The sequence below is a fragment of the Pseudophryne corroboree genome, chromosome 8 (assembly GCF_028390025.1).
Source record: "Pseudophryne corroboree isolate aPseCor3 chromosome 8, aPseCor3.hap2, whole genome shotgun sequence".
NCBI classification, from domain to species: domain Eukaryota; kingdom Metazoa; phylum Chordata; class Amphibia; order Anura; family Myobatrachidae; genus Pseudophryne; species Pseudophryne corroboree.
The window spans coordinates 384710742-384736082 of NC_086451.1; the positions used below are offsets into that span (position 1 = coordinate 384710742).

The 25341-nt window shown below is 48.5% G+C and overlaps 1 protein-coding gene and 1 non-coding gene across 2 annotated transcripts in view; both read left to right on the forward strand.

Moving 5' to 3' along the window:
• Positions 1 to 1416: 1416 nt before the first annotated feature.
• The window catches only part of KCNK6 (potassium two pore domain channel subfamily K member 6), a 122321-nt gene continuing 98396 nt past the window's right edge, over positions 1417 to 25341 (forward strand). Inside the window, exon 1 of the mRNA XM_063937654.1 lies at positions 1417 to 1737. The gene's annotated coding sequence lies outside the window, so the exon portion shown is untranslated. The remainder of the gene's footprint in view (positions 1738 to 25341) is intronic.
• Positions 3099 to 3217, forward strand: LOC134950231 (5S ribosomal RNA). The gene has a single exon (XR_010183208.1). It is a non-coding gene; the product is annotated as a 5S ribosomal RNA (ribosomal RNA).

Consider the following 25341-nt stretch of genomic DNA (forward strand, 5'->3'; position numbering starts at 1 on the left):
AATCTTATTTTTTTACCTTATGTTCCCCCACAGCAAAAGAAAACACCACAATATCAGATGCAGTCCTTTCGGTCGCATAAGTCCAGAAGAGGTCGGGGCTCTTCCTTCCTCGCCAGAGGTAAGGGTAGAGGGAAAAGAATGCCTGCTACGGCTAGTTCCCAGGAGCAGAAGTCCTCCCCGGCTACTAAATCCACTGCATGACGCTGGGGCTCCACTGAGGGAGTCCGCGCCGGTGGGGGCACGTCTTCGACTCTTCAGTCTGGGTTCAATCAGACGTGGATCCTTGGGCAATGGAAATTGTATCCCAAGGTTACAAGCTGGAATTCGAAGAGGTGCCTCCGCGCCGATTTTTCAAATCGGCTTTACCAGCTTCTCCCGCAGAGAGGGAGATAGTTTTAGCTGCAATTCAAAAGCTGTATCAACAGCAAGTGATTGTCAAGGTTCCTCTAGTTCAACAGGGGAAGGGGTACTATTCAACCCTGTTTGTGGTTCCGAAACCGGATGGCTCAGTCAGGCCCATTCTAAATCTAAAATCCCTAAACCTGTACTTGAAAAAGTTCAAATTCAAGATGGAATCGCTTCGGGCGGTTATCTCCAGCCTGGAAGGGGGGGATTTTATGGTGTCACTAGACATAAAGGATGCATACCTTTATGTCCCCATATATCCCCCTCATCAGGAGTACCTGAGATTCGCGGTACAGGACTGTCATTACCAGTTTCAGATGTTGCCGTTTGGGCTTTCCACGGCCCGAGGATTTTCACCAAGGTAATGGCGGAAATGATGGTGCTCCTGCGCAGGCAGGGAGTCACAATTATCCTGTACTTGGACGATCTCCTGATAAAAGCGAGATCGAGAGATTTGTTGCTGAAAAGCGTGGCGCTCTACCTGAGAGTGCTGCAGCAACATGGCTGGATTCTAAATCTACCAAAGTCACAGTTGGTTCCAACGACTCGGCTATCTTTCTTAGGCATGATTCTGGACACGGAACAAAAGAGGGTTTTTCTCCCGAGGGGAAAAAGCCCAGGAACTCCAGAACATGGTCAGAGACCTGTTAAAATCGAAAAGAGTGTCAGTCCATCAATGCACTCGAGTACTGGGAAAAATGGTGGCGACCTACGAGGCCATCCCCTTTGGCAGGTTTCATGCGAGGACATTTCAGTGGGACCTTCTGGACAAGTGGTCCGGGTCCCATCTTCAAATTCATCAGAAAATAAGCCTGTCCCCCAGGGCCATGGTGTCTCTCCTGTGGTGGCTGTAGAGTGCTCACCTTCTAGAGCAGGCATTCCCAACCACGGTCCTCAAGGCACACTAACAGTGCAGGTTTCTTTTTCATCCACTAGGGGTCACTGGAGTACTCTTGGGATATGGACGGCTTCCACAGGAAGTAGGCACTGAATAAATTAATTTTGAAACTACACCTCCCCTCCATATTCCTGAGTACCTCAGTGTTTTTTCTGTGCTCGACACAGTTAGTAGGCTTGTGGCTTTGCTGCCACAGAGGTCCACATTTCATTGGAATTTTTTCTAAGTTTTTTCTTTTTTCAACGATTTACCACATCCCTTCCCCCCTTCCAATAGGCGTGGGTCCGGGATAGTGAAGGCTGCTTTAGCAGCTGTGGGTGTCGGACCTCTCTAAAAAGAGCTCCCTCACTACCACGTGCAGGACTAAAACCTGCAGTAAAGGCTGGACGGAACTTACAGAGAAGCCCCGTCATAGCCCTCACCACAGGGTCCAGGTATGTTGAACGGGGCGGTCAGCTCACGCTGCCGCCCTACTGTGTGGGATACTGTGTGTGTGTGTGTGGTCCCCCGCAGCTCTGAGCTGCGTCAGCCACATGGTTTTATGCATAGGCCGCTCCATGAGTAACTTTGCTGCCACAGTGATGTTCCCTGCACACAGAAATGTCAGGGTCACTGGATAAAAGATCATGATTCAACTCTTATTGATAAAGGGAATACAGCAGCGCTGCACATGTATTACAATAGGCTATTAAGTCTTTGTTAAAACAGGATACAAGTTACATGTGCAGGTTTGAGTGCAACATAAGATGTTTATTAAATCTGCCTACATTATTATAAGTCGGCACTTTGTGTTATACTGTGAGCATGGGGACATATTAACCATGCTTCCTGTTGTTTTCCTGTTGTATTTCCAGAATTTCCTGTGTTACATCTCTCCTCCATTGAAGGCGCAGGGGTGTTAAGGGGAATTTGGGATCAGGCATATTGCTGGCGTGCACTGCACTTGGCCAGATATATATTTTTAGAGACACCTTAGTGCTATTTACTGAGTCGTGCAAGTTGTCTCTTTGTTTTTTTTTTTTGTATTGTCTGTCTGCATTAGTAAGACACCAGCAATTACTAATAAGCAGTTTCCCTGCCATGTCTAAAACATGGGTATACACTTACTAATTATTTATTTCATAAACTGTTTATAATGATCCTAAAGACTGCAAATCTGAATCATGGCTGTGGCAGCCAAATACTGGCTTTGTTCACTGTTGTAAAGTAAGATATGTTATATCAATTGGTCAGCACATGGTGATTATAAAACAGTATCTGTGGAGCACTGCAAAGCATTATGAGTTCAGGTCTCACCTGCAGCAGCTTTGGCTTAATTCACTTGGCCACACCACACTGGATACGCCCAATCTCATCTGATTTTGGAAGCTAAGCAGTGTTGGGCCTGATTAGCCACCTGGGAGTACAAGGTGCTGTAGGTATTTTTAATCTACAGCCACACCACTCTGGATACGCCCAAACTCATCTGAGCTTGGAAGCTAAGCAATGTTGCATAGTGTTTTGCCATCTGGGGGAAACTGGTGATCCAACTAGATTGCATACTAATACATGCTAGTTCAAACTGTTAAAAATAGCTCAGTTGGGGCTTACACTATCAATATAAACCTACCATAGGTTTAACAGTCAGGATAGCTCTCCAGAGGCTGCTCCCAAGAGCGCGCTCCCGGCGCCGGCCACTAGATAGGGCCCATTAACTAAGCTGTGGTTAAGCAGCAGTCATCTCAGGTTTTAAGCCTGTGTGAGGTCACATTTAGTTTCAGACTTCTAAAAAATGTATTATACCTCTGTATCAGGAATCTACAGCCACACCACACTGGGTACGCCCAATCTCATCTGATATTGGAAGCTAAGCAGTGTTGGGCCTGGTTAGTACTTGGATGGGAGACCACCTGGGAATACAAGGTGCTGTAGATACAAAGGATATTTGTGTATGGGTATATAATATATATGTATATATGTGTATGTATGCATATATGGAATATATATATATTTATTAAGGTCTGAGTATGTGTGAATATACATTGTTGTATGTATGTGTAGATATATATATAATGCTGACATTAAAAATCTATTTTGCAGTAAGCAAGACTAATTGGTCAGCACACAGTGCTTATTAAACAGTATCTGTTGAGCACGGCAAACATGGTGAGTTCAGGCCTCATCTGCAGCAGCTTTGCTTATTGTTTTTACAGGTGGCTCTGTAGCTAAGTGGTTAGGCTTTCCGGCCACAGTGAACATTGTGATTGCATGGACACTGGTTCAGATCCTGGTTTAACAAAAACCAAAAAAAAAAAAAAAAAGAAAATGGTGTCCTACCATGTTAACGTTACTTCCTGGTTCTTTCCCGGAGGTTGCTGCTCTACAACACTTAGCATCTGGAGGAGCGGGGTGTTGTTAGGAGTTTAATTTATTAATTGTTTTTGTACAGCATGACTCTACAGGAAGATTCACTATTGCTGGTAACCACATGCACGGTAATGCAGGTTAATACACACGTTACTTCCGTGGTGTACTTACTGGTTGGAGTACATGATCACTAAGTCTAATGCATAGTCAAACAAGCAGCTTCGCTGCAAAGTCGGTCACACAGTGTGTCGGACAAATACGAATCTGGGCCAGTGGCGCAATGTATAACGCATCTGACTACAGATAACAAGATTGTAGGTTCGTCTCCTACCTGGCTCGTTTAAGTTGTCGTGATCGTATAGTGGGTAGTACTCTGCGTAAAAACTGCACAGACAGACCCTTACCGGTCCTCTTTTTGGGGAATGCGGGGGCATGTACTGCCTGAGGGGGAAAAAAAAAAAATTTTTTTTTTTTACTGTTTCAGTTAGATTGTTGCGGTCGATTTACCGCCAGCCCTCATAGCACCAGGCCAGTACGTCAGGTTCTCAGCGAAGGCTGAACGATTTCCAATGAGAGACAATTACAATTATTGGGTGTTTTACTACCTATCGGAGTGTACCCTACACAGCAGTAGGGCTGTTGCTTCGCCCTGCTTTGGTAAGGGTTTTTAGGTAACAAGGCTGTAGGGGCAGGGCACTCCAGTTCAGGTTTGCCCTAAATAAAGACCACCTTATACTTCTTGCTACCTACAGCTTCTTTGGACGTTGGCAGTTGGTTCTTGCGTTTTCAGCTTCGCTAGTGGCGCATAACGTCCACTTTGGCTACGTTCCTAACAGGCGGAGTCGGATTCCAAACGACATAGATTGCAGACCAAGTGGGGGGGGGAATCTGATTTCCTACCATTGTCTACGCGAATTCCTGAATGATTCCGTCTCAACGACTTCAATTCCTAGGCATGATTCTCGATACGGTAAATCAAAGAATTTACCTACCCGAACAGAAAGTACAGGTCATTCGTCATCTGGTACAATTAGTGCTCAAGCCACGCACAGTCTCGGTTCATTTGTGCATTTGCCTATTAGACACAATAGTGGCGGCTTTCGAAGCGCTTCAGTTCGGAGGACTTCACTCACGTCCTTTTCAATTGGATGTGCTCGCACAGTGGTCGGGCTCGCATCTGCAGATTTACCGCAGGGTGAGGTTGTCTCCAAGGGCCAGAGTGTCTCTACTCTGGTGGCTCAAAGTACAGAATCTAACCGCAGGGAAACGGTTCGGTGCCTGGAATTGGATAATTCTCACGGCGGACGCGAGTCTCAGAGGTTGGGGAGCTGTAGTTCAAAATTATCAGCTCCAGGGTCTCTGGGCGGTTCACGAAAGATTGCTGTCTATAAATGTCCTGGAACTCCGGGCAATTTACAGTGCGCTACGACAAGCAGTGCACAGGCTGCAGGCTCAGGCTGTTCAGGTGCAGTCAGACAATGCGACGGCGGTCGCATACATCAACAAACAAGAAGGAACGAAAAGCCGTATGGCAATGCGGGAAGTAGCTTGAATCCTCTATTGGGCCGAGTATCACCAAATGATATTGTCGGCAGTAGTCATTCTGGGAGTGGACAACTGGGAGGCGGATTATCTCAGCCGTCTGAATTTTCATCCAGGAGAATGGGCATTAAATCCAGAAGTATTTCACATGCTGGTCCAGAAATGGAGTTACCCGCAGGTGGACCTGATGGCATTTCGCCACAATCATCAAACGCCCCAGGTCGTGTCCAGAACGAGAGATCCAAAGGCAGTGGCGGTGGATGCTCTCACAATCACGTGGCCATACAGTCTCGTGTATCTGTTTCCACCGTTTCCACTGCTCCCTCTGTGGCTAAAACGGATCAAAGGAGAGTCCGTCACAGTTATACTAGTGGCGCTTCTTTGGCCTCGGAGAGCTTGGTTCTCGGATCTCCGCGGTCTACTTGCAGTCGGTCTTTGGCCGCTCCCACTACGTTCTGACCTGTTACAGCAGGGTCCGTTCCTTTACCCCGATTTAGCGCGGCCGCGTTTGACGGGGTGGCTGTTGAGACAGCCCTCTTAAGAAGAGAAGGCATTCCAGAATCGGTTATACCAACCATGTTACGAGCTAGGAAGCCGGTTACGGCAGCTCATTATTACAGAATTTGGCGTGCCTATGTAGGTTGGTGTGAAGCTCGGAAGTTTCCGACATCATCTTTTAAGTTATCCCGTCTTTTGTTATTTCTACAGATGGGGTTAGATAGAGGTCTGAGTTTATCCACACTTAAAGTGCAGATATCGGCGTTGTCCATTTATTTTCATAGTAGATTGGCCTTATTGCCATCGGTTCACACCTTTATGCAGGGTGTCCTCAGAGTTCAGCCTTCATTCACTCCACCTACTGCGCCATAAGACTTGAATCTGGTTTTTAGATTTCTTACAGTCTTTTTATTATGAACCCTTACAACAAGTGGATATTAAATTTCTCAATTGGGAAAACAATTTTTCTTTTAGCCTTAGCGTCAGCAAGGCGTGTTTCAGATTTGGGTGCTTTGTCGTGCAAGCCACCGTATTTAGTGTTTCATGATGACAGAGCGGAACTCCGGACGAATTCCGCTTTTCTACCAAAGGTAGTGTCATCTTTTCACATCAATCAACCAATAGTAGTTCCTGTGTTACAGGAGACTCTGGTAGGTTGGATGTGGTACGCGCATTACGCATTTATGTATCCCGAACGTCGACCGTTCGTAAGACGGATACGTTGTTTGCTCTCTATGATGCTGCCAAGATGAGTTGGCCAGCTTCTAGGCAGACCTTATCCAGTTGGATTAAACTGACCATACGTCAGGCTTACCTTCATGCTAGGTTACAGCCGCCTACATCAGTAACAGCTCATTCCACACGGGCTGTGGGAACATCATGGGCAGCGAGTCGTGGAGCTTCTACGACACAGCTTTGCCGGGCGGCTACATGGTCTTCGGTGCACACGTTTGTGCGCCTCTACAAGTTTGATACGTTGGCGGCATCAGCATCTAGCTTTGGCCGCCGAGTGTTACAGGTGCCAAACAGCTCTCCCGCCCACGGGGGAAACTTTGGTACGTCCCAAGAGTACTCCAGTGACCCCTAGTGGATGAAAAAGAAAATAGGATTTTGGTACTTACCAGGTAAATCCTTTTCTTTGAATCCATAGGGGGCACTGGACGCCCACCCAGAGCAGTTTACCTGGTTTGGGGTAGGTTCAGTAGATCTTATGGTAACACATTTTCACCGACTGGTTTAGATTAACAAGTTATGGTGTCAACTGTTTAGTTGTCAGTAATGTTGTGTCAACTTTATTGTTGTCCGTTATGTTATATGTAATTCTACATTGTCAACCTCTCTATCGCTCCTGTTCGGCTCAGTAAAAAACACTGAGGTACTCAGGAATATGGAGGGGAGGTGTAGTTTCAAAATTAATTTATTCAGTGCCTACTTCCTGTGGAAGCCGTCCATATCCCAAGAGTACTCCAGTGCCCCCTATGGATTCAAAGAAAAGGATTTACCTGGTAAGTACCAAAATCCTATTTTTTGTGATATCCAGGCTGCAGCACAGGTGACTTAATTAGTAGCTAAGTTATTTTGATTTAACCATCTGTGCTGCAGCCTGGATATCACTAAAACCTGCACTGTTGGTGTGCCTTGAGGACCGTGGTTGGGAATGCCTGTTCTAGAGGGTCGCAGGTTCGGCATTCAAGACTGGGTTCTGGTTACCACGGACGCGAGCCTCCGAGGATGGGGAGCAGTCACACAAGGAAGAAATTTCAGGGAACATGGTCAAGCCAGGAGGCTTGTCTACACATCAACATACTGGAATTAAGGGCCATATACAACGGCCTACGACAAGCGGGGAATCTTCTTCGTGACCTACCGGTTCTGATTCAATCGTCTGATTCAACGTCACAGCCGTGGCTCATGTAAACCGCCAAGGCGGGACAAGGAGCAGAGTGGCAATGGCGGAAGCCACCAGGATTCTGCGCTGGCCGGAAAATCACATAAGCGCTCTGTCGGCAGTCTTCATTCCGGGAGTGGACAACTGGGAAGCAGACTTCCTCAGCAGACACGATCTCCATCCAGGAGAGTGGGGACTTCATCAAGAAGTTTTTGCAGAGATAACAAGTCTTTGGGGACTTCCTCAAATAGACATGATGGCGTCACGCCTCAACAAGAAGCTTCGGAGGTATTGTGCCAGGTCAAGGGACCCTCAGGCAGTAGCGGTAGACGCCCTGGTGACACCATGGGTGTTTCAGTCAGTCTATGTGTTCCCTCCTCTTCCTCTCATCTCCAAAATATTGAGAATCATAATTCGAAAAAGAGTGCAGACAATACTCATTGTTCATGATTGGCCTCGAAGGGCCTGGTATTCAGATCTTCAGGAGATGCTCACAGAAGATCCATGGCCTCTTCCTCTCAGGGAGGACCTGTTGCAGCAGGGGCCCTGCGTGTTCCAAGACTTACCGCGGTTACGTTTGACGGCATGGCGGTTGAACACCGAATCCTAGCTGGGAAAGGTATTCCGGAGGAAGTCATCCCTACTCTGATAAGGGCTAGGAAGGAGGTGACGGCGAAACATTATCACCGTATCTGGAGGAAGTATGTTTCTTGGTGTGAAGGCAAGAATGCTCCTACGGAAGATTTCCACCTGGGCCGTTTTCTCCACTTTCTACAGACAGGAGTGGATATGGGCCTGAAGTTAGGCTCCATTAAGGTACAGATTTCGGCCCTATCTATATTCTTTCAGAAGGAATAGGCTTCTCTCCCAGAAGTCCAGACTTTTGTAAAGGGAGTTCTGCACATCCAGCCTCCTTTTGTGCCTCCAGTGGCACCATGGGATCTCAATGTGGTGTTACGGTTCCTAAAATCTCACTGGTTTGAACCTCTTCAAACGGTTGAATTAAAATTTCTCACTTGGAAGGTGGTCATGTTGTTGGCCTTGGCATCTGCAAGGCGGGTGTCCGAATTGGCGGCTTTGTCTCACAAAAGCCCCTACCTGATTTATCATGTGGATAGAGCAGAGTTGAGGACTCGTCCTCAATTTTTACCTAAGGTGGTTTCATCCTTTCATATGAACCAACCTATTGTGGTACCTGTGGCTACGGGTGACTTGGAGGATTCCAAGTCCCTTGATGTAGTCAGGGCCTTAAAAACTTATTTAGCCAGGACGGCTCGGGTTAGGAAAACAGAGGCACTGTTTGTCCTGTATGCAGCCAACAAAGTTGGCGCTCCTGCTTCTATGCAGACTATTGCACGCTGGATCTGTAATACGATTCAGCAAGCTCATTCTACGGCTGGATTGCCGTTACCAAATTCGGTAAAGGCCCATTCCACTAGGAAGGTGGGCTCTTCTTGGGCGGCTGCCCGAGGCATCTCGTCATTACAGCTTTGCAGAGCGGCGACTTGGTCGGCTTCAAACACTTTTGCAAAATTCTACAAGTTTGTTACCCTGGCTGATGAGGACCTCATATTTGCTCAATCGGTGCTGCAGAGTCATCCGCACTCTCCCGCCCGGTCTGGAGCTTTGGTATAATCCCCATGGTCCTTACGGAGTCCCCAGCATCCTCTAGGATGTAAGAGAAAATAAGATTTTAAACCTACCGGTAAATCTTTTTCTCCTAGTCCGTAGAGGATGCTGGGTGCCCGTCCCAGTGCGGACATATTTCTGCAAGGCTTGTATAGTTATTGCTTACATAAGGGTTATGTTACAGTTAAGATCAGTCTTTAGCTGATGCTGTTTTGTTCTTACTGTTAACCGGTTGTGTATATTCCATGTTCTACGGTGTGGATGGTGTGGGCTGGTATGAATCTTGCCCTTAGATTGACAAAAATCCTTTCCTCGTACTGTCCGTCTCCTCTTGGCACAGTTTCTCTAACTGAGGTCTGGAGGAGGGGCATAGAGGGAGGAGCCAGTACACACCCATCCTAAAGTCTTTAGAGTGCCCATGTCTCCTGCGGAGCCCGTCTATACCCCATGGTCCTTACGGAGTCCCCAGCATCCCCTATGGACTAGGATAAAAAGATTTACCGGTAGGTTTAAAATCTTATTTATTTTTTTTAAATCCTTTAAAAAAAACATAAAAAAATCATATGTTAGTAATTGGGGTATTTAGGGGTATATTTACAAAAAAACACACGATCTGGGTCGATTTTTATTGATGTTTGGACGATTTTGTATTTTTAGGGTCTACATACCACATTTACTAACAGATAATTTTTCAAATATTTTGCTTTTAAACGATGACAAAAATCATCTATAAGTAAATGTGTGATTCAGACCCTTAAACACAAAAACGATCAAAAATTGACCAAACGTGGTTGATTCAGGTTGGAACGCAATAAGCGTCCAACAGTAAAAATTGCTAAAAGGATGCGGACGCATGTGAATCAGGCAGAGGCGTTCGCGGGGTGGGGGGGCGGCAACGCTCAGTTTCCTAGGCAGAGTGTTACGGAGGCGGCGTTATACAAATGGGGACGTGGCATGGGTGTGATCGTGGCGGCTGCGTGATCAGAAAGATAGCGGTGGGCCTCCTGTGGGCGCAGCTAAGCTGCGCCGCTAGGAGGCAGACCTAATTTCAGCAGTCAAGTAGAAATTGTGGTGTGATCGCAATTTCTGCTTGATCAAGGGGGGGGGGGGGGGGGGGGAAGTGGCGGTCAGCATGCATCCACAAGGATTGCAATCCAATCTGAATCAGGCCCATTGACCCCCCAAAAATTGGCAATTTGCATTAAAATCAGAATCATGCCCTTATTATCTCACTTTTGACTTAATCATGAAAGTGAGGGGACTTGGGACAGTCTCTATTACACCCAGGGGTGTAGAGAGCCACGCAGGGCCCCAGCAATGAACAGGGGTGTGGTCTAAAAAGGGGTGGTGCCTATGCCCCCTAAAAATAATACAAGGCAAAAAATGTATAATTGCAGAGTCGTGCGCTCCATGGGGGTTCCATTCTAAATCCGAGGGGTGTTGAGGTCCCTCCTCACCAGTGCCATCTTCCCAGTCTTTGCTTTCAATGTGTGGGCACCATCTTCTGGAAGATATCACTGATGGTGCCAACCTTAAGTATAGGTATACTCGGGAGGGGGTGCAGTGGACTCGGGCCCCTCCAACAGCCCGGGAACAGGTACTAAGTACCCGCTCCCCCCACCTCTTCTCGGTGCCACTGATTACACCTGTCACTTTTGTTTTTACATTTATGAGAAAGTTCTTTTCTATAAAAGTAAAGCTAGATTGTGTCAATTGTGTTCTATTAAAAGTATTAAATGGGAAGCAATTTCTCATCCTCTGTACACCTTCCCCAAGTTCCAAACTCTTCCATACTCCCCTAGCCCCCTGCAGATAATCTAGTGTGTATCTCCCCTCGCTAGTTGTCCATCTGCGCTACCCTTGCTCAGGGGTGACCTCATGATCCCCCACCAATTTTTCTACAGGGCTTGGCTACCATGTTTTCTCTTACGTCCTAGAGGATACTGGGGTCCACATTAGTACCATGAGGTATAGATGGGTCCACTAGGAGCCTTGGGTACTTTAATAAATTAATAGTGTGCGCTGCCTCCTCCTTTTATGCCCCTCCTACCAGACTCAGTTTAGAAAATGTGCCCGGAGGAGCCGGTCATGCTTAGGGAAGCTCCTGAAGAGTTTTCTGCATTTATTTTTCCTGATTGTTATTTTCAGGCAGGACTGGTTGGCACCAGTCTGCCTGCTTCGTGGGACTTAAGGGGGGAACGGCCCAACCTCCTACAGGGTTAATGGTCCCGTTCCCCACTGACAGGACACTGAGCTCCTGAGGGAGCCATTCGCAAGCCCCACCACGGCGAGTGTACACTCCCGCAGCATGCCACCACCCCTAACAGAGCCAGAAGTGAGAAGAGTGGTGAATAGGAAGCTGGCGTCCCGGTTTGCGGGTCGCCGGCAGTAATGGCGGCATGAGGGTAGGAGCGCATCACTGAGAGGCAGGCTGCGGCTCCAGGCTTCAGAGACATGCAGGGTGTGTTCCGCTGTGAGGGGTGAGCTGAAGCCACAACTAAATACCCACACTGGCAATACAGCTTACAGGGGTTCTAACCCACTGTAAAGCAAAAATGTAACTTCAGCCAGTGTACAAAAACGGGAAGACCGCGTGCTATTAAGGGGGCGGGGCTTCAATATGGGCAGATCCAGCGGCTCACCAGAGACATTTTCCCTCTGCAGCTCTCACTGAACAGACATGCAGCTCCTCCACAAGGACTCCAGATTACCTCAGTGGTACTAGGGGGTCATTGCAGTGGGGAGGGGGGGGGGGGGGGGGTGCAGTATAAGTATACTGATACCCTATTAGGGGTATTTAGTCTGTGACCCAGCTAAGCTCAGCTTTAGCAAGAAGGGCGCTGTGTGGCTGGCTCCATCATACTCTGTGTCTCCCTAGATGGGCTCTGTGTGGTTAAACTGAGCTTAACTTTTCTTGTGTGTGTGTGTGTAAGTATATACTTTCACATTACAATGGCAGGCAAGGAGTGTGTTTCATGCACTGCAGAGTGTTTTTCTTCCTCAGGGGGATCACTACAATGTACTCAGGATAGTACACATTCTCAGGCTAGTGGATCCGAACCAGCATGGTTGGATTCTCTAAAAGGGATGATCTCAAATATTTCTGCTAAATTGTCCCATCATGAGAAAGAGACGCAACAATTAAGACAGTCTGTGGATGACCTGATGAATAGAGATTCAGGTCCCATACCAGCATCTCAGACCCCTGCCATTTGTCTACAAAAGCGTACACTGGCCCAAATATTGCAGGCTGACACTGATGATGATGTGTCGGAAGCAAAGGAGGGTGGGGGGGATGCAGCCCTGACACAAGGAATACAGGCCCTGATAGAAGCTATTAGAGAGGCCCTGCTCATCAAAGATGACAGGAGAGGATGAGGAATCTTATTTTAATGTAAAAAAGAAATCCTCTGCTACTTTCCCTGCATCTCAGGAATTAAATTCCCTATTTGAAGAAACTTGGGTTAATACTGACAAGAAGTTTCAGATCCCTAAAAGGTTAATTACATCCTTCCCTTTTTCTCAGGATGATAGGAAAAAATGGAAAAAACCCACCGATTGTTGATGCATCGGTATCTAGATTGTCACACAAGATGGACTTGCCTGTCCTAGGGGCAGCCTCCTTAAAATACACGTCTGACTGCAAGATTGAGACCACTCTCAAATCTCTGTACACAGCTGCGGGAGTAGCCCAGAGACCTACTATAGCTTGTGCTTGGATCACAAGAACCATTACAAAATGGTCAGGTAACCTACTTGAGGGATTAGATTCCTTACCCAAGGGGGAGATTGTTTTACTCCTACACTATATACATGACTCTGCAAGTTTTATGGTAGAGGCCATAAAAGAGATAGGCTTGCTAAATGCACGCACCACGGCCATGGCAGTGTCAGCACGCAGAGGCCTATGGCTACGTCAGTGGACTGCGGATGCGGATTCCAGAAAAGGTGTGGAAAGCCTACCATTCACAGGTGAGGAGGCCCTGTTTGGAGATGAACCAGATACGTGGATATCCAAGGCTACGGCAGGTAAGTTACTTCCTTCCGCAGCTCCTCCACCTAGGAAGACCTGCTCGGCTCCGACTCTGCAGTCCTTGCGGACAGCAACATTTAAAAATAAGACCAGAGGTTCTTCTACAGCCTTCAAAGGTTATAGAGGTAAACCCAAGAAACCAGCAACTGCAGGTTCACACAAACAGCACTCAGATTCTGTTTCCTCTAAGCATTCAGCATGACGGTGGACCGCTCTGCCTGGAAGACAGGCAGGCGGGAGCCTGGTTAAGAGATTTTAGTCACATATGGGCCACATCATGCGAGGATCCCTGGGTCATAGAGCTTATCACCCAGGGTTACATACTGGAGTTTCAGGAACTCCCACCTCACAGATTCTTCAAATCAGGCCTACCAGCTTCTCAAGAGGCAAGTATAATTTTACAGGATGCAATTCAAAAACTGGTACAGACTCGGGTCATTGTTCCAGTTCCACCTCAGCTGCAGGACAAAGGTTATTATTCCAACCTGTTTGTGGCACCGAAGCCGGACGGTTCGGTGAGACCTATTTTAAACCTCAAGTCATTGAACCCGTATTTATGGGTGTTCAAATTCAAGATGGAGTCTCTGAGAGCGGTGATCTCAAATCTGGAGGAAGGGGAATTATTGGTGTCTCTGGATATCAAGGATGCATACCTTCATATTCCCATCTGGCCGCCTCATCAGGTTTATCTAAGGTTTGCATTACAGGACTGTCAATACCAGTTCCAGGCCCTGCCATTTGGTTTTTCCACAGCACCGAGGGTGTTCACCAAGGTAATGGCAGAGATGATGTTTCTCCTCCGCAAACAGGGAGTGAACATAATTCCGTACCTGGACGACCTGCTGGTCAAGGCACCATCAAGGGAGAGGTTGTTAGACAACATTGCCCTCTCAACTCGACTACTCCGGCATCACGGATGGATTCTGAACCTAACAAAATCTCACCTGGAACAAACGCAGATACTTCCGTTCCTGGGGATGATACTGGATACGGAGGCACAGAAGGTATTCCTTCCATTGGAAAAGGCATTGGTAATCCAGTCGATGGTGCGGGATGTCTTGAAACCAGCCTGGATATCGGTGCATCTCTGCATTCGCCTTCTGGGGAAGATGGTAGCCGCCTAAAAGGCGCTACAGTACGGAAGGTTTCACACAAGGCCCTTTCAGCTGGATCTGTTGGACAAATGATCCGGATCGCATCTCCACATGCACCAGAGGATCCGTCTGTCGCCAAAAGCCAGGATTTCTCTTCTATGGTGGCTTCAGACTTCTCACCTGACCAAGGGCCGAAGGTTCGGGATTCAAAATTGAATTCTGCTAACCACAGACGCAAGCCTCAGAGGTTGGGGAGCAGTCACCCAGGGAGAACAGTTCCAAGGAAAATGGTCAAGTCGGGAAACCATTCTTCCAATCAACATTCAGGAACTAAGGGCCATATACAACGCCCTTGTACAGGCATCACATCTTCTTCAAGATCGAACCATTCAAGTTCAGTCGGACAATGTGACGGCAGTAACATCCATAAACCGACAAGGCGCAACGAAGAGCAGTGCAGCAATGACATAGGTGACAAGAATTCTCCTCTGGGCAGAAAGACACGCAGTGGCGTTGTCGGCAATCTTCATTTCGGGAGTAGACAACTGGGAAGCAGACTTCCTCAGCAGACACTATCTCCACCCAGGAGAGTGGGGTCTCCACCCGGAGGTGTTCTGGTGCTTGACTTGTCGGAGGGGCATTCCACAAATCGACTTGATGGCCTCTCGTCTAAAGAAGAAGCTCCAGCTGTATTGTTCCAGGTCGAGGGACCCACAGGTAGTGGCGGTGGACGCACTGGCATCCCCATGGGTCTACCAGATGGTGTATGTGTTTCCGCCACTTCCATTGATCCCAAAGATTCTCAAAAGAATAAAAAGGGAAAAGGTTCAAGCAATTCTCATTGCTCAGGACTGGCCAAGAAGGGCTTGGTACGCGGATCTACTGGACATGCTACTGGAGGATCCATGGCCTCTACCTCTTCGAGAGGATCTCCTGCAACAGGGGCAGTTTGTCTATCGAGACTTACCACAGCTACGTTTGACGGCATGGAAGTTGAACGTCAAACTCTAACCAGGAAAGGAATCCCAGATAAGGTTATTCCGACTTTGATTCAAGCCAGAAAAGGGGTAACGTCTAAGCATTACCACGTGTTTGGAAAAAATATGTCTCTTGGTGTGAGAGCGGGAAATATCCTGCGGTAGAATTTCAACTGGGACGTTTTCTGCTTTTTCAGCAGTCAGATGTGAATGTGGGCCTACGCCTGGGCTCCATAAAAGTCCAGATTTCGGCCTTATCCATTTTCTTCCAGAAACAATTGGCTTCCCTTCCGGAGGTTCAGACGTTCTTGAAGGGTGTTCTACGCATCCAACCGGCTTTTGTGCCTCCCACGGCACCTTGGGATCTCAACATCGTGTTGCAGTTCCTCCAATCAGAATGGTTTGAGCTCTTACAGGAGGTGGATGTAAAGTTTCTTACGTGGAAGACAGTCACACTGTTGGCCCTGGCTTCAACCAGGCGGTTGTCGGAACTGGGGGCATTGTCTCACAAGAACCCCTATTTGATTTTCCATGAGGATAGAGCTGAACTCAGAACTCGTCAGCAATTTCTTCCAAAGGTGGTGTCTGCGTTTCATATCAGCCAGCCTACTGTGGTTCCGGTGGTTACCAACACCTCTTCTACCTCAAAGTCCCTGGATGTTGTGAGGGCTTTGAAGATTTATGTGAAGCGGACAGCTCGTCACAGAAAGCAGTCTATTGCTCACTGGATCAGGCTTACTATCCAGCATGCTTACTCTACAGCAGGTTTGCCGGTTCCAAAATCTGTACAGGCCCACTCTACTAGGTCAGTGGGTTCTTCCTGGGCAGCTGCCTGGGGTGTCTCGGCTTTATAGCTCTGCCGAGCAGCTACTTGGTTGGGTTTGAACACGTTTGCCAAGTTCTACAAGTTCGATACTTTGGCCGCTGGAGACCTTCAGTTTGGTCAATCAGTTCTGCAGGAACCTGAGCACTCTCCCACCCAGTTTGGGAACTTTGGTATATCCCCATGCTACTAAAATTTTAATTTGAATAATAATTTAATAATTTTAATTACCTACCGGTAAATCCTTTTCTCGTAGTCCGTAGAGGATACTGGGCACCCGCCCAGTGCTTCGTGTTTCCTGCACCCGTTACTTGGTTAAGTATTGTTGTTGGTTCAGCTGTTGCTGTTCCTGTTCAAGTTAGGTTAGCATGGCTTTCCTCTTGGTTTGTGTGTGCTGGTTTGAATCTCACCACTGTCCTTTAAATCCTTCTCTCAAGGTATGTCCATCTCCTCAGGCACAGTTTCTAGACTGAGTCTGGTAGGAGGGGCATAGAGGGAGGAGCCAGAGCACACTATTGATTTCTTAACCACTTAACTGGCATGGTGAGATTTCATGCAACTGCGTCGTCCCACCCTGTCCGCCCGTTTTTGACGAGGAAATCCGTACTGCAGATATGCATAATATAATGTTTCAATATTTAAAAAAATACTTTTTCAACTTTATAAAATAAAATAAATTTTTAAAAAAACAATGTTGTTAACGCTTTTGAAGGGAAAAATCGTCAGTTAAGTGGTTTTTAAAGTGCCCAAGGCTCCTAGTGGACCCGTCTATACCCCATGGTACTAATGTGGACCCTAGTATCCTCTACGGACTACGAGAAAAGGATTTACCAGTAGGTAATTAAAATCCCTATTTTATGGCCCTTTTAATGTCAAATATCAACTTTATTTCTTGTTTCGGTGACTACACTACAGAATATTTATATTTCTGAATAATATCTAATGACAATTGACACTTAATGTACAGTAGCGTACATTACTTTCCATATTTTATACTAAGGGGGTATGCAATTAGTGGCGATTTTTTTCGACAAGTCTAAAAAACTGCACTTTTCGCAGTTTTTAGGGTGAATTTGGAGTCACACTATTCAATTTCAGTGCCGCTTTTTTTACTTGTCGAAAATGTCGGCACTGACGAAAAACACGTGGATTGGCGAAATCCCAGCCGATCCATGTGTTTTGTCGAATTGACGGGGTTTTCGCCAGTATTTGAGGCCAGTTTTCGCCCATACCGATTCCCCCCCCCCCCCCACCCCCAAAAGATGAAACTACATAGCGAAAATGTATTAAAAAACGGGCGAAAATGCCCGCAATTGACTAGGGTGGGTCAAATCCGTTCCGTTTTTTTTGGGTAGCCGAAAAAAAACAGCACCAATTACATACCCCCCAATGGGGTGTACATGGCCGGATCCAAGCAGGGGCGGTCGTCCAGGGGCCCCCACACTCTCCCCTTGAGTTGCGCATGCCGCCGGCACTGAAATCGGAGCACAGCATGATTCTGCTGTGTCTCCGATTTCCCCAGCACACAGCCGCTGCCAGCGCCACCCGCCGAGGTGCTTCTGCTGATTGCAGTCAGACTCTTGCGGGATTTCACACACACACACACACACACACACACACCGCCACAGCCGCTGGGATCTGTGTGACGTCCAGGAGCTGAGAGGGAGGTGGCGCCATTTCACTCTCAGCTCCTTCCTCCGGGGCGCCAGTAGTGTGTGTGGGACTGCAGCACAGGGGGTAGCGGTAGTGGGTCCGGCGCAACACAAAGCTACACAGACATATATAGTGCTACAGCCACTGATACTGCAGCGCTGCTGCTGCGTTACTGAGCCCGCTTCCAGGTGATCACCGGCACTGACACGGAGATGGGGCTCTCTGCTGCGCATGCATGGCCCACATGGAGCTACGGACGCCTGGAAAGGACAAGTTAGTGACTAATTAACTTTCATTCTGTAGCGACAAATGTGCAGCGTAATGTCAGGCGGCGGTCTGTCACTACGCTTACTGCTTTACTCAGTTATAATTACACAGAGCTTATTGCTCTCTCCCATGTCAGTGTTCTATACATAGGCAGTCAGTTGTACTCCCTGCATAATGTGTACTATTCTGCAGCTGACAGGTGACCCTGTGTCGTTCCGTCATTGTCTGTGCCCTTCCCAGTGTGTGCCCCTCTGCCCTTCCCTGTCTGTGTCCCTGTACTCCTCCCTGTCTGTGCCCTTCTCTGACTTTGCCCCTCTGCCCTTCCCTGTCTGTACCCTGATTAGGGCCCCCCACAAGTTTGTTGTCCAGGGCCCCCACAGACCTTAATCCGGCCCTGTGGGTGTATTTACTAAGTAGTGTAAAAAAAAGGATTATCACTGTGTGACGATGAGGGACCCACTCACACCTAAAATATGTTCTGCATGATGATTGATTAACATATAATAACTGCCTGGGAGTGTCATCTGGATTGAGCAGCCCTGCCCTTATACTGTATGTACAAATTGTGTGTGAATTGTGTTTAAGATGCTGATCAAAGGCTGGGGTGTTTGGACATAAGGCTGCTTACTGTACAGCATGGGGGCTTATGCATACAGGCCAGGGAAGACACAATGTCTACAAAGGTGTGAAACTCTCTTCCTGGCCTGGCCCTACATCTGCCCACTATGGACAACCCGCCTCCTCTAGTTACTAAGTCACAATTACTTGGAAGTGGGGGATGGATACATTGAATCTGGCAACCAGATAGTTAAAAAACCCAAGGGTGGGGGCTTGGAGTATCTGCCAGCTGTATAAGTACCAGGGACAGTCAATACAAATTGTTCATTTTCATGAGGACATCCATCAATCAAAACACAACCAAGCTTCAGGAAGAGACCTCACTTCCACTGTTGTACAAAACCTGTCCAGGTAATCTGAACCTTGTTTTCCCTCATTTGTTGTTTTTTTCCCCATGAAACTGTTGTAACCTGTGTGAACTTTTAATACTTATTTTAATCTTCGTAACATTTTGTAATTATACGCTTTGAAGTGATTACTTAAAATTAAACCTATTTTTTAGTTCTGACACTGTGATTCTTAAGCTCATGACCTTCTAAGACCCTAAGCTACTGATTCAGAGGTATATTTTTCTGGTAAAGCGTAACCGAATGGACTCAGAGTGGGCATAGCATCGCCCAGTCCAACTCTTGGTGGTGGCAGAATTGGTGTTTGATAATAAGGTAACCCGCAAACATCGCCCATCACGACCATCCACCTTAACTAGCGATTTGAGTGCAGATGCGATCGGGACACACTGTTTAAAGTAGTGTTGGGGGTAAAACAAATAGGTTTTATACAACAACAACAAAAAAACTGTTTTTTTTGTAAACCAGTTTATTTTGCATTAATGTTTTAATGAAAAAAAAATTGAATCCTGCTTTTTATAGTAATACTGTGAAACTTTGCTATGTATTGGAAACCTTGGTCAACCATGTTTTCTCTGACGTCCTAGTGCAGCCGTGGCCAACGCGTGGCTCTTGAGCCGCATGCGGCTCTTTCTTTATTCAAATGTGGCTCCCAACAATCAAAGTCACCTGACCACAACAGATCCTGGAAACCGGTGCACTCCAGCCAGACACACAGCAGCACTACGGCGACTGAAAACTGAGGGAGCCAGATACTGGGCTGTAGTGACATATGAGGGTGGGCTGGAGTGACACAAGGGGGAGCTGGCTGCAGGGCCGTTTCTAGACAATTTGGCTCCCAGTGCGAGATTTAAAAATGCGCCCTCCCCCCCCCATTGCTATAAAAAAAATTGCGCCCCCCCCCTTATAGCTATAAAAAGAAAAAGTATGCGCGCGCCGGAGGCGCGCGCGCTCCCAACAAGGCGTGGCCTCATCTGATATCATCACGCCCACCACAGGGGGGAAAAAATAAAAAAAGTCCCCATTTTACACATTACAGCAGCCAAGTGTCCCCATTTTACACAGTGCGGCAGGCAGGTGTCCCCATTTTACAGAGCGCAGCAGGCAGATATCCCCATTTTACACAGTACGCAGGCAGGTATCCCCATTTTACACAGCGCGGCAGGCAGATATCCCCATTTTACACAGCGCGGCAGGCAGGTATCCCCATTTTACAAAGTGTGGCAGGCAGGTTTCCCCATTTTACACAGTGCGGAAGGCAGATATCCCCATTTTACACAGTACGCAGGCAGGTATCCCCATTTTACACAGTACGCAGGCAGGTATCCCCATTTTACACAGTGCGGCAGGCAGGTGTCCCCATTTTACACAGTGCGGCAGGCAGGTGTTCCCATTTTACACAGTGCGGCAGGCAGGTGTCCCCATTCTACACAGTGAGGCAGGTGTCCCCATTTTACACAGTGAGGCAGGTGTCCCCATTTTACACAGTGAGGCAGGTGTCCCCATTTTACATAGTGCGGCAGGCAGGCGCCCATTTTACACAGTGCGGCAGGCAGGTGTCCCCATTTTACACAGTGCGGCAGGCAGGTGTCCCCATTTTACACAGTGCGGCAGACAGGTGTCCCCATTTTACACAGTGCGGCAGGCAGGTGCCCCCATTTTACACAGTGCGGCAGGCAGGTGTCCCCATTTTACACAGTGAGGCAGGTGTCCCCATTTTACACAGTGCGGCAGGCAGGCCCCCATTTTACACAGCGTGGCAGGCAGGCCCCCATTTTACACAGCGTGGCAGGCAGGTGTCCCCATTTTACACAGCGCGGCAGGCAGGTGTCCCCATTTTACACAGTGCGGCAGGCAGGTGTCCCCATTTTACACAGTGCGGCAGGCAGGTGTCCCCATTTTACACAGCGCGGCAGGCAGGCCCCCATTTTACACAGCGTGGCAGGCAGGCCCCCATTTTACACAGCGTGGCAGGCCCCCCCATTTTACACAGCGTGGCAGGCAGGTGTCCCCATTTTACACAGTGCAGCAGGCAGGTATCCCCAGTGTGGCAGGCAGGTGTCAAGTGGTGGGGGGGAAGGAAGGGGGAGAGAGAGAAGAGAGATATACTTACATGTTCCGCTCTTCGGATCCCGCCGCCGGACGTCCCTCGCGCCAGCCGCCCCCGCCGCCGCCTCCTTCCAGCTTCTTTCCTCCCTCTCCGCGAGCGCTCCTGCTCGGGGGGCGGGGCTTCGTGGAATGACGCGTTTGCGTCATGACGCAAACGCGTCATTTCGCGAAACTCCGCCCCCTCGAGCAGGAGCGCTCGGGGAGAGGGAGGAGAGGGGGAAATAACACTTAAAGTGCCGCGGCGGGCGCCCCGTGCGGTTGCACGGCTCGCCCGCCGCTAGAAACGGCACTGGCTGGCTGGAGTGACACAGAAAGATCCTGGCAGGAGAGACATAATGGGGGAGCTGACTGGAGTGATAAAGGAGGGTGCTGGCTGGAGTGACACATGGGGAAGCTGGCTGGATTGACACATTCACACATGGGCTGGCTGGAGTGACACAGGAGGGTGCTGGCTGGAGTGACACAGGAGGGTCCTGGCTGGAGTGACACAGGAGGGTGCTGGCTGGAGTGACACTTGGAGGAGCTGAAATGTATTATGTGAATATGGCTGTTTCAATATATGTTATGTGGATCTGGATTTTTTTTATTATCTTATGTGGAAGTGTCTTTTTCAATGTATTTTACGTTGATTCTGGCTTTAAAATATATTTTATGTGGATCTGGCATTTTCATTGTATTTTATACCAGGGGTGTGGCCTAGCAGGCACAAGGCCACACCCCATTTTTGTACACGCGCCTTCGGCTTGATGTCGGCTCTTTGATGTACCTAACAAGATGTTTTGGCTCTTTGTCTCTGACTGGTTGCCCACCCCTGTCCTAGTGGATGCTGGGGACTCCGTAAGGACCATGGGGAATAGACGGCTCCGCAGGAGACTGGGCACATCTGAAGAAAGCTTTAGGACTATCTGGTGTGCACTGGCTCCTCCCCCTATGACCCTCCTCCAAGCCTCAGTTAGATTTCTGTGCCCGGCTGAGCTGGATGCACACTAGGGGCTCTCCTGAGCTCCTAGGAAGAAAGTATATGTTAGTTTTTTTATTTTCAGTGAGACCTGCTGGCAACAGGCTCACTGCACCGAGGGACTAAGGGGAGAAGAAGCGAACCTACCTAAGTGGTGGTAGCTTGGGCTTCTTAGGCTACTGGACACCATTAGCTCCAGAGGGATCGAACACAGGACCCGACCTCGTCGTCCGTTCCCGCAGCCGCGCCGCCGTCCCCCTTACAGAGCCAGAAGCAAGAAGGTGGTCCGGAAAATCGGCGGCTGAAGACTTCAGTCTTCTCCAAGGTAGCGCACAGCACTGCAGCTGTGCGCCATTGCTCCTCATGCACACCACACACTGCGGTCACTGATGGGTGCAGGGCGCTGGGGGGGGGGGGGGGGGGCGCCCTGAGCAGCAATATTAACACCTTGGCTGGCGAACTGACACCATATATAGCCCCAGGGGCTATATAGGTGTTTATTAACCCCTGCCAGAACTTTTACAATAGCGGGAGAAAGCCCGCCAAAGAAGGGGCGGAGCCATCTCCCTCAGCACACTGGCGCCATTTTCCCTCACAGCTCTGCTGGAGGGATTGCTCCCTGGCTCTCCCCTGCAGTCCTGCACTACAGAAAAGGGTTAAAAAGAGAGGGGGGGCACAAATTAGGCGCAGTATATATATATATTATGCAGCTATAAGGGAAAACACTCTCTATAGGTGATATCCCTGTGATATATAGCGCTCTGGTGTGTGCTGGCATACTCTCCCTCTGTCTCCCCAAAGGGCTTTGTGGGGTCCTGTCCTCTGTCAGAGCATTCCCTGTGTGTGTGCTGTGTGTCGGTACTGCTGTGTCGACATGTATGATGAGGATAATGATGTGGAGGCGGAGCAAATGCCTGTGAATGGGATGTCACCCCCTGCGGGGTCGACACCGGTGTGGATGGACTTATGGAAGGAATTACGTGACAGTGTCAACTCCTTACATAAAAGGTTTGACGACATAGGACAGCCGGCTGCTCAGCTTGTGCCTGTCCAAGCGTCTCACATGTCATCAGGGGCTCTAAAACGCCCGCTACCTCAGATGGCAGACACAGATGTTGACACGGATACCGACTCCAGTGTCGGCGACGATGAGACTAGTGTACCTTCCAATAGGGCCACCCGTTACATGATTGAGGCAATGAAAAATGTATTACACATTTCTGATAATACCCCAGATACCACAAAAAAGGGTATTATGTTTGGTGACAGAAAACTACCAGTAGTTTTCCTGCATCTGAGGAATTGATATGAGGTGTGTGAGGAAGCGTGGACTTCCCCCGATAAGAAATTGATCATTTCTAAGCAGCGTACCCTTTTCCGCCAGAGGATAGGTCACGTTGGGAAATAACCCCTAGGGTAGATAAAGCGGTTACACGCTTATTAAAAAAGGTGGCACTACCGTCACGGATACGGCCGCCCTGAAGGACCTGCTGATAGAAAGCAGAAAACTACCCTTAAAGCTATATACACACACGCGGGCATTATATTGAGACCTGCTATTGCCTCGGCATGGATGTGCAGTGCGGCAGCTGCGTGGTCAGATTGCCTGTCGGATAATATTTATACTATAGATAGGGACAATATTTTGCTGAAAATAGAGCATATAAAAGACGCTGTCTTATACATGCGTGATGCACAGAGGGATATTTGCCGACTGGCATCACTAATAAGCGCTATGTAAAACCATTGCCGCCAGACGGGGGTTATGGACTCGGCAATGGTCGGGCGATGCCGATTCAAAACGGCACATGGAAGTTTGCCCTAGAAGGGGGTGGAACTGTTTGGGGATGGTCTTTCAGACCTCGTTTCCACAGCTACGGCTGGGAAATCAAAACTTTTGCCACAAGCTACCCCACAGCAAAAGTAAGCACTGTATTATCAGGTACAGTCCCTTCGGCCCCAGAAAAGTAGAGGGCTAGAGGCTCATCTTTTCTGCCAAGAGGAAAAGGTAGAGGGAAAAAGCTGCAGCACACAGCTAGTTCCCGGGAGCATAAGTCCTCCCCTGCGTCCGGTAAGTCCACAGCATGACGCTGGGGCGGCTCAGGCGGACCCGGGTACGGTGGGGGCCCGTCTCAGAAATTTTCAGCGCACAGTGGGCTCTCTCACAGGTGGATCCCTGGGTTCTTCAAATAGTATCTCAGAGGTACAGGCTGGAATTCGAGACGTCTTTCCCCCGCCGTTTCCTAAAATCTGCCTTACCGGCAACTCCCTCTGCCAGGGAGGCAGTGTTGGTGGCTATCCAAAAAACTGTATTCACAGCAAGTGATTATCAAGGTACCCCTCCTTCAACAGGAAAAGGGTTACTTTTCCACAATGTTTGTGGTACCGAAACCGGACGGTTCGGTGAGACCCATCTTAAATTTAAAATCCTTGAACACATATAACAAAAGATTCAAGTTCAAGATGGAATCGCTCATGGCGATTATTGTGATCCTGGACGAGGGGGATTACAGGGTCTCTCTGGACATCAAGGATACTTACCTGCATGTCCCCATTTACCCTCCTCACCAGGAGTACCTCAAGATTTGGTACCGGACTGTCACTATCAGTTCCAGACGCTGCCGTTTGGATTATCCACGGCACCGAGGGTCTTTACCATGGGTAATGACCGAAATGATGATACTCCTTCGCAAGAAGGGAGTTTTAATTATTCTGTACTTGGATGATCTCCTGATAAAGGCGAGGTCCAAGGAACAGTTGGTAAGGGGGTAGCACTTTCTCGGGAAGTGCTGCAACAGCAGGACTGGATTCTCAATTCCAAAGTCACAGCTGGTCCCAACGACACGTCTTCTGTTCCTGGGAATGATTCTGGAAACAGACCAGAAAAAAGTGTTTCTTCCAATGGAAAAAGCCGAGGAGTTGTCATCTCTAGTCAGAAACCTCCTAAGACCGGGACAGGTGTCGGTACATCAATGCACACGAGTCCTGGGAAAAATGGTAGCTTCGTACGAAGCAATTCCATTCGGAAAGTTCCACGCAAGGATTTTCCAGTGGGACCTGTTGGACAAATGGTCCGGGTCCCATCTCCAGATACAGCAGCGGATAACCCGGTCGGCAAGAACCAGGGTGTCGCTGCGGTGGTGGCTGCAGAAGAGGGTTCATCTACTAGAGGGCCGCAGATTCGGAATACAGGACTGGGTCCTGGGGACCACGGATGCCAGCCTTCGGGGCTGGGGTGCAGTCACACAGGGAATAA